The following is a 9,764-nucleotide window of genomic DNA, read 5'->3' as shown; positions in this document are numbered from 1 at the left end:
TCTGTTCTTATTTTGAATGGTGCCCCACCCAGGTAATATTTAAAATGTCTTACTGCCATTACCACTGCAAGAAGTTCACTTCTAGTGACACAATAGCGTCTTTCACTCTTGTTAAAGACCCGGCTAAAGTAAGCCACCACCCGCTCACCATCTGGCCTATCCTGCGATAGCACAGCCCCGGCACCGACATTGCTTGCGTCTGTGTCTAGTACAAAAGGAAGCGTTGGGTCAGGTGGAACAAGAACCGGAGCTTCAATCAGTCCCTGGCGAAGAGTATCAAACGCCTTCTGGCATTCATCTGTCCAGACAAAGTCATGATTTTTCTGTTGGAGGCGGAAGAGTGGTGCCCCAATGCATGAGAACCCCTTTACAAACCTCCGATAATAAGAGGCTAGGCCCAGAAAGCTCTTCAATTCTTTCAAGTCTGTGGGGGTTGGCCACTCTCTGATGGCGCGAACTTTGTCTTCTATGGTGCCTATGCCCTCCCTCCCCAATTTGTGACCCAGGAACTCAACCTCTCTCCTCATAAAGTGACACTTGTCTGGATGCAGTTTCAGACCTGCTGCAGCGACTCTTCCAAGTACTTTACGAAGGGAATTAAGCGCCTCATCAAATGACTCACCATGGACTAGGAGATCATCCAAATATATGAGACATTCACGGCGAGGGACTCCATCCAACACTTTGTCTATAAGTCGTTCAAAGGTCGCGGGGCGTTGCAAAGCCCGAAGGGGAGGACCTTAAACTGCCAAAGGCCATTGCTTGTGCGGAATGCAGTTTTGGGAGCGGACTCAGAAGACAGCGGCACTTGCCAGTACCCACTTCTCAGGTCAAGGGTGGAGAACCAGCATGAGCCAGCCACCAAATCAAGGGACTCGTCTATTCTAGGCAGAGGATACGAATCTTTTTTAGTGACTTTGTTGAGCTGCCTATAATCTATGCAGAACCGCCATCTGGAACTATTTTTCCGGGGTACCATGACGACTGCAGAAGCCCATGGGCTCTCCGAAGGTTCAATAATCCCTGCCTGTAGCATGTTCTCCAACTCCTTATCAGCGGCTTCTTGTCGAGCCAGGGGGAGGCGGCGTGGCCTGACTCTTATTGGATGAGCATCTCCTGTATCGATAACATGCTGTACTAAGTGGGTTAGGCCCACCTCATTCTCATTGAGGGCAAAAACGTCTTTAAAGTCCTCCATGACTTCCCATAAATGCACCTTTTGTTGTTCACTCAAACCATCACAGTTCTTGGACCAAATGTCCTTCACAGCAAGAATTCGCATATCTCGCTCATCATTGCACGACTTGGTACCCGAGCAGAAATCATCATCAGTCACTGGGCAAAGAGCAACAGCCTCCACATCAGGAGGTCTGACATGAGCCTGGGGGGAGGGGAATGCAACAATACAATCAGTGCTGTGGTCAGTCTGCAGGTCCGAACTAATGGGCAAAGTTTGCACAGAGAGGAGTGGGTGTTCAAAGGCTGGTTTTTCCACAGCAACGTTTTGTTTAGATTCAACTGAACATACAGATGGGAACAGGCTTGGGGATGGATTGGTCAGTTGCACAGAACGTCCATCAGGAAGGGTAAGTGAGTCTCTACATAAGTCCAACACACAGCCAACGGTCCTCAAGAAATCCAGCCCCAAAATGCAGGGGTCTTGCACTTCAGCCACCCACGCATGAAACGACACAGACAGACCTCCTATTTCAAACAAGAAGTGTCCTTTTCCTTTAATTGGCGCAAAGTCACCAGTCACTGTTTTTAAACAGGCAGACGTCGGTTCCAGAGCTGTCTCCGTCGGGACAATGTCGGGTCGAACAAGTGTTGCATTTGAACCAGTGTCAACAAGGGCTGTACATGGGACTCCAGACACCATGATAGGAATGTGGCAAAAGTTTCCAGCATAAGACCAGCCCACCACCATAACAGTCTCTTTAGGTTGCGAACTACCCCCTTCCTCCAGATGCAGCCCCCCATCCACAGCTAGAGGTACAGAGCGGGAGTCACTTATATGGGCCCGTGTTCCCCCATCTACACGGGCCCCTGGGCGTTTCCGTGCATTCCAGAAATCCTGGGGCACTGTCTGATCAGGTGACCGGGTTGACCACAGCCCCAGCATATTGGAGGGCGACGTTGCGGACGGGGCTCAAAAGCGGGACCACCTGGGCGCAGCAACACATCATTCGTAACATTATCTCTCCGCACTGGTGCCCTGGGGTGCACTTCAGACATGTGAGCAGCTTTCACAATCGGAGTCAATTCATCCATCTCCATTTCAGCTCCTAATATCTCCCTTTCAATGGCCAGTTCCAGCGCTTCACTCAGAGTGGTCGGGTGAGCCAGTTGCGTCTGTACACGGAGCTCTCTCGGGCTGAGTGCTTGGATAAATCTGTCTCTAGCAAGGTCATTTTGGACAGATGGTGGCATTTCAGCATAGGCGCGTTTACATAAACATTCAATGTCATTTGCTAAAATGCGGAGGGGCTCGCCTGGTCGTCTGCGCCTATTATGAAATTCTGTCCGTAAAAGGACAGGCTGGTTACATTGTCCAAAGCGCCTATGAAGAGCTCCTATTATTGCATTATAATCATTTCTCTCAGCAGGGCTCAACAAAAGCAGACAGGCAGCTGCATCATCAGTGAGGCACAGCGCTAACTGTAAGGCTTTATGTTTCTCAGACCATCCAGCAGCGTCAGCTAACAGTTCAAACTGTGCTTTAAAAGCATCCCAATCTGTCTTACTGGAGAACCGAGGTGTTTTAATAGCAATTGCCTCCGTGTTTCTGTTGCAATCGGCGCGGACATGGACCCGCCATTGTTGTTGACATCCTCGGACTTCACGTAATCATGAGACCTTATCGTGTAGGGGCGCGCATGCGCCGTCATGTCGGCGCCATCATAGGGAAAAGTGGCCGCGAAACCAGCCTCAGCCGCTTGTAACATGAAAGTTTGTCTCACTCTAGACGCATCGCCCGATGTCAGACGAGGATCTTCCACCGGCCTTTGCGTCCACGAACACTCGTCCTTAACTACTGCAGTTTCCTCCAGAACCTCCAGTTTCACTTTCGCTCGTGCCCCGTAATCCATAACAGCAGCGGATGCACAGATACTGCGTCAATGTCCGTCACTTCTGACACCAAATGTAGCGTCTCGCTACGCTTAAGGAACCAGACGATTCTTAATCTTTTAGGATTTATTCAAGCAACTGATGGATTGCTGTTTTGGCCGCAACCCACGCCGTACATCAACATTCAACTCTCTGCAGCAACAACAACAACATAAGCGGCCACCCACTTCCTCCTTTAAGCACGCCCCTTCTTCCTCTTTTATGGTCACTGGAACTAACAACTAACTTCATTTAGTGTAACTAGAACTCATATTATTTGATAACACTGCTGAACAATAGCAGTAAGACAACAACCAGTGTTCCACATTTAGTTATGTCATTACAGTATACTAGAAGTACACTGGTAATAAATATGTACTTAATTACATTTTTAAGAAATATGCTAAACTTAAGAATATTTTTAATGTATTTATATTAAGTGTACTAGAAGTACATTGGTAATAAATATATGCTTTATTACATTTTTAAGAAATATGCTAAACTTAAGAATATTTTTAATGTATTTATATTAAGTGTACTACGTATGCTGGTAATAAATATATGCATAATTTCATTTTTAAGAAATATGCTAAACTTAAGAATATTTTTAATGTATTTATATTAAGTGTACTAGAAGTATGCTGGTAATAAATATATGCATAATTACACTTTTAAGAAATATGCTTAACATAAATGTACTTCTAGTGAAGTTTTAGTATATTTGGATAAAACATACTTTTTTCAAAACATGATTCTTTAATTGTAATAAGCTAACATTGAACTTTCCTCAAACATTTCAACATTATATCATTCCGATTGCATAATAAACTATTTTTTCAAAGATTTGCTTAAAATCTTACGTTTGCTAGTGTTTATGTTCAAACAACACACGTGACACACGTGACTAAACCTGATTGGTTGTTGTCATAGTAACACTATTATTGTGTTATTTGAAACTTGTTCAGTTCAGTTGTTCACGAGGTGCATGCGGTTGCTTGCATTAAACGTATAAACTGTTAAATTAGATGGCGACTCTGCATTAAAGTATTTATTTAATTAATCGGCGATCGTATTTCACCAGAGGACTAAGATAAAACAACTCGATTTAAAATGTGAGCAGTTCTAGTGGATCTGACGTCGAGGGAAAAAGTATTTCGCTTTTTGTTTGGAGATGAACGAGACAACACGAGGGTAAGTGATGACAGATTTTCGCATTTCTTTATTAAGTTAACTATTAAATAAGTAAACATTACATTACATTTAACCCAGCTTTTTTATGTAACATTATGTCTGTGTTGCGTGTGGTAATTTGAAAATCTTTATTTTCTGACTAATGTTAGGCATTTCTCTTAAGCATTTCAGAAATCATTAAAACCTTTCTTTTTTTTTTTAGCACAGCGACATAAATATGACCAACCAGATCCCAAGTAGACAGGAACAAATGAAGATACAGCACATAGAAAGACTTATTCTTGGTGGTAAGTTTGTTGTTGCTATTTGTTTTCACGTTTAAGTTTTTCTAATGTTTCTCTTGCAACGCTAACGTTAGTTTAAAATGAATGTTTGAGCTGTCTTACCTGAAAATACCATGATATGACCATATGGTTATTATAACTCCAGTAATGTTCAATGGCTAATGTTTATATCAGTTCAATCTTGACAACCTTATTGTCTTTTTGTTTATTTTTAAATGTATTTCTAATTACATATGGACACAAAAATGACATTGTAAGAAGGGATACTTTTATTAGAGATTGTAAAACTGCCGAGGCTGGGTTTGATTATATTATATTGTCTTAAATATATTGTACTCGGGGTAAATAATTCTTAAAACGAAAACAAATCATTAATCATCATTTACCTGCCTGTTGTTTTTCAGATCAACTGCTATTGACATTTTTGAATCGGGACAATTGTGGAGTGATTCGGAAGAAAAACGTTTGCAACACATCCATTCCAGGTGGCTAATTTCTGTCCTTTTGAATTATTCTTGTAAAAACCGTTTGTTTTTATTGTAAAGCTGTAAGGGACTTGGCCTAGTCATCCTTGCATATACCATTTGGCAGGGCACCAGACTAATTTTATTTACTAGGAGCACAGTGGCCCCCAACTGAAAATTTTAGAGGCGCAACCAGAAAATTAAGGGGCACACACGGTAAAACAACATGCTAACCAAATATTCACATGTCTACTAATTTATACTGTATTACTAATAAATACTTGTGTAATAAATACAATGTACTTTTTCAAATTCAGTGTCAAATCACAAAAAAAGGTCAAATTTGCTGGTCACACATGTGCGACCGGATGTAAAATTCAGTGGCACACTCTCAAATTTTGGTGGCCACCATTTGATAGCAGTCTGGAGCCCTGTTTGGCATCATTTCTGATTTCCTTAAATCTCCTTAAACAGAGGTGAACCTTAAGTTTGCAAGACCACAATAGACAAACAATGGAAAATGATCTAGGTTCAAATAAAACACAATTATCAATGTAAAACATATCCTGTAATACACACAGGTTGTTTTATTTCATGAGCCTGTTCTAATCCTATCTTCATTCCCACTTGTAGAGTGCTCTGACAGATACAACTGACACGCTTGATGAGGACACAGTCAAAGCTTTAAAAGGTAAACTGAGAAGTTAACAAAACTTCCATACATGCATATCTATGCCAATTTATTTTAAACATGGATGGCCAAATGTTCATTCATTATTGGTTAATTGGTATATTTTGTTTCCTTTTCACAGACCGTGTGATAAAGCAGTCTTCAATTACTACGGTGTCTGAATTGCAAGAAGTGACCCTCCACTTAAACATGTGATATCTAAACTGTTTTGTGTTTTAGTTCAGCTTTTTATAGGTTTATCTTAAGTTGGTTAAAGGCGGAGTGCACTATTTTTGAAAGCCAATGTTAACATTTGAAATTACCTAAACAAACATGTCTCTACCCCAATAGAATCTGGACCTTCTTTTGATAGAGCCACCACACACATACGCAACCCCGGCAAGGATGTCGGTTAGTAGACACACCCCTTACTGCTGGTTGGCTACAAGTGTGTTTTGGTAGTCGGCCCAATTTCCTTTTCCAAAGCGTTTTTCAAACATTGTGCACTCCGTCTTTAAATTGCACTTAAAACTTTTTTTTTCAGTAACTTTTTATGCAGAGAATTACATTATGATTATTATATAATCATTGCTTATGAATATTTAGTGATTGCATATTCATAGTGTACTTTTCATTAATACATTTAATGTTAATGTTGTACAATTTGATAGAAGTAGCTCTGTAATTGCATTTCTCTGATATTTGTTTTATATTGTTTCTCTTTGGTCAAGAGATTATGTATGTCTCTGTGCTTGATTAATTTACTTTAGATATTTTTGTAATGTACACAACACAATATGAAGTATATTAAATTGTTCTGTATTCAAAATATGTGTATGTGTCTTAATATTTAATGATTTTAATATAACATTTTAAATATTAAAAACAGCTTTATAATAAAATAGTAGTGTAATGCTAATACATTTCTATTAATGTAATGCTAGTAAATTTCTAATATGCTGAAGTACTATTAAAGTGTTCTTAAAGCACAGTTAAATTAAGCTTTAAATGTATTCTAACTGTATTTTTAAGTGTATGAGAAGTGCATTTCAAATGAATTTTAAAGAAGTACACTTAAATTGCACTAAATTATTTGAAGTTGTTCCAATTTAACACAATTTCAATATATTAAATATAATGAAAATAGATTAAAATTGACTTTAAATATATCTTGAAATGCATTTAATATATTTGAAGGGGGTTCAATATAATACATTTAATATGCATTTAGTATAGTAGCTTTTAAATATATTAAGTATGTCCCAAAAAATACTATTTAAATATATTTCTTTTTCACCTGGGTATTCTGGTTAGTCACATTGTACTGCTATTATTTTGAACAATACTGTATGTGTGTGTATATGTATGTGTGTGTGTGTATATATATATATATATATATATATATATATATATATATATATATATATAGTTGAAAAGACATTCATCTTTCAACATAATACATTTAAAAGTTATATGAAAACACTCGGAATACAAACATTGAACAAACTAAATACACAAATGCAGTACACCTCTGTTGTGGGTGTTGTTTAGGACAGTTAGTGCAGATAGGATGAATTCTTTCTTGAAGACGTTTTTCCTGGCATTTGAAACTAATTAGGGTGAAATGTGACATCTTAAGTGATAAGTGATGGTTCACTAAGGGGTTTTGGGGTCATTTTGCTTGACTAATTTAATACTCTTGAGAGTTTCGTGTTTTAGAGTGGGAAAAAGGTCATTTAAAAAGTGAATAGGCTTTATGCCCAGCTGCACTACTTCCGGAACTTCAGCCAGCTCCTTGTTTCCTGTCTTCCATTATTAGACAAACTGATTAATGCAGGTGTGCCGGACCTCAGTAGTCACAACAACAATAATCAGACACACCTGGATAAATCAGTTTGTCCAATAATGGAAGACAGGAAACAAGGAGGTGGCTGAAGTTCAGGAAGTAGTGCAGCTGGGCATAAAGCCTATTGAGTGATTATAATGCCTTCACAATACTTTACCTGCACAGCATTCCCAGGAAAGGATAGTGATTGATTTTGGGGGCAAAAAGCAGGATGACACTGTGAAAAGCTTCAACAGTTTTTCTACATCCTTGAGAATCCTCTTGGATGTAAGCAAGTTCTCCAGCCAGCAGAATGCAGGTGTAGCTATAAGGAATATAGATTAAACTGATTGCCTACATAAATTACATGGTAAAGGGTAAAAAAAAATCGTCACCTGGTTTTAACCATTACTTTTTATTCTGTGTAGTTTGCAGTGGATGTAAACACTGGGGGAATGCAGGATCATCATGCGTGTGAATGTCTAGCACATGGTTAAGAATAGAGGTCCACTTTGCTACTCTTTCTTGGGGGGTCGTTGAGGAAGCAGCTGTCCAGTATATATGATTCTTTATACTGCGAAGCCATTTGCTCAGTTGTGTGCAATCTTTTTTTTAGCTACCTTTACCATCTTTTTGGATAGGCCTGAAAGAACAAAAATATTTAAAAAAGACAAAGAAACTAAATTATTTACCAAGTATACTCATACATGTTAAAAGAAAGCAGCCAATATACAGCTAGAATTTCATCATCAACAATGATAAAATACCTTTTTCTATGTGCCACACATCGTAGTAGTGGGTGATCTTGGCTTCTTCTCTCAAGTATTTTTGGACCTGAGGATGCCGGTCTGTGACAATACAGTCCAAAGATACATTGTGTGCATTCAAAACACAAAGGCTGCGTTTCAGTCCCTCAAGCTCCATATGATTACTTCCACAAACTTCATTGCTCTGCAAGTACAATAAAAATATGATTCAATTTAGGGCTGTGCAAAAAAAAATCGCCAGCGATTCTCATGCGTGTTTCATCAGTAAAGCCTGTTCTCTGATTATAAGTAAATAATTTTGCCTAGCTTCTCGGTGAACTACGGGTCTGAATAGTAAATGCCGCTCCATCTGAAAGCAGCTGATGGGGATTTACTTCTAATCACGGAAGCGGCTTTACTGATGAAACATGCATGAGAATCGCAGGCAATTTTTTGCACAGGCCTAATTCAATGCGGTTTAATCTCAGAGAAAATGCACTGTTATTTTTACTTACTTGAACAAGTTGTAAGTCAATGACTTTGTTGCTCCTCAGATCCATCATTGTGTAGCTTCCAAACTTGGCACTGTGTCCTTTGAGATCCACAGTAATAATATTAGTAATTGCATCAATCCTGGCCTCCGAAATTGTTGTTACAAAAATACACAAATAATGATGATAGAGGATCGATACATACCTGGAGAGTCAGCCCTCATGTCACCACCAAGTATGGCTTTTTGTGTTTTAAGCATCTCCATTATGTTAGGACTCTGCCATAATCTTGTTGGTAATTATATCTAGGTTTGTATGGCAGGGTTCTAACAGTACAATGTTTTGTGTGGGAGAACGTGGTTTTGGTATTGTCATATTAGACCACGTTTTTCCCGTGTCTTGTGACTTTTCCCCGCTCCCTTGTATTCTCTTGTCATTGTGTGTTATTTTTCCCTGCTCCCTTGCTTCCTCTAGTCTTTGTTTTTTATGTCTTGTTTAGTCTAGTGTACTGTTTTCATGTGTGTGCTTATATATATATATATATATATATATATATATATATATATATATATATATATATATATATATATATATATATATATATATATATATATATATATATATATTTATGGTTTTGTCTTGTTAGTGCTTTGTTTGTCTTGTGTTTGTTTCACAGGATCACATGTGTTTCCCTCACAGGTGTCCCTCACAGGTGTTCCTGCTCTGTGTGATTTCCTCATTGTGTCATCCTCACCTGTAGCTTGTTTTCACCTCATCTGTTCAGTATTTATTCCCTGTGTTTTCAGTGTCTCGTTGCAAGTTCGTCTTTGTATGTCCGTGCCCGCTAGCTTTGTCTAGTTCCTGTCTAGATAAGAAAGTTTTCTTATTTATATCTGTTCTCTCTGGTACCTGTGCCCCTTGTTTTCCCGCCCCGTTGTCACGCTATTGTGGATAAGTTTCCAGTCTTCGCCATCCATCTATGCTG

General features: G+C 38.9%; 1 long non-coding RNA gene across 1 annotated transcript; it reads left to right on the top strand.

Annotated features, from left to right (window-relative positions):
• Positions 1 to 4,179: 4,179 nt before the first annotated feature.
• LOC135748822 (uncharacterized) lies at positions 4,180 to 6,488 on the top strand. Its single transcript, XR_010532209.2, has 5 exons — positions 4,180 to 4,299; positions 4,502 to 4,586; positions 4,988 to 5,068; positions 5,681 to 5,738; positions 5,860 to 6,488. It is a non-coding gene; the product is annotated as an uncharacterized lncRNA (long non-coding RNA).
• The last annotated feature ends 3,276 nt before the right edge of the window (positions 6,489 to 9,764 follow it).

The sequence above is a fragment of the Paramisgurnus dabryanus genome, chromosome 5 (assembly GCF_030506205.2).
Source record: "Paramisgurnus dabryanus chromosome 5, PD_genome_1.1, whole genome shotgun sequence".
Taxonomy (NCBI): domain Eukaryota; kingdom Metazoa; phylum Chordata; class Actinopteri; order Cypriniformes; family Cobitidae; genus Paramisgurnus; species Paramisgurnus dabryanus.
The sequence above is the reverse complement of the archived record's forward strand: the minus strand, read 5'-3'. Positions and strand labels throughout refer to the sequence as shown.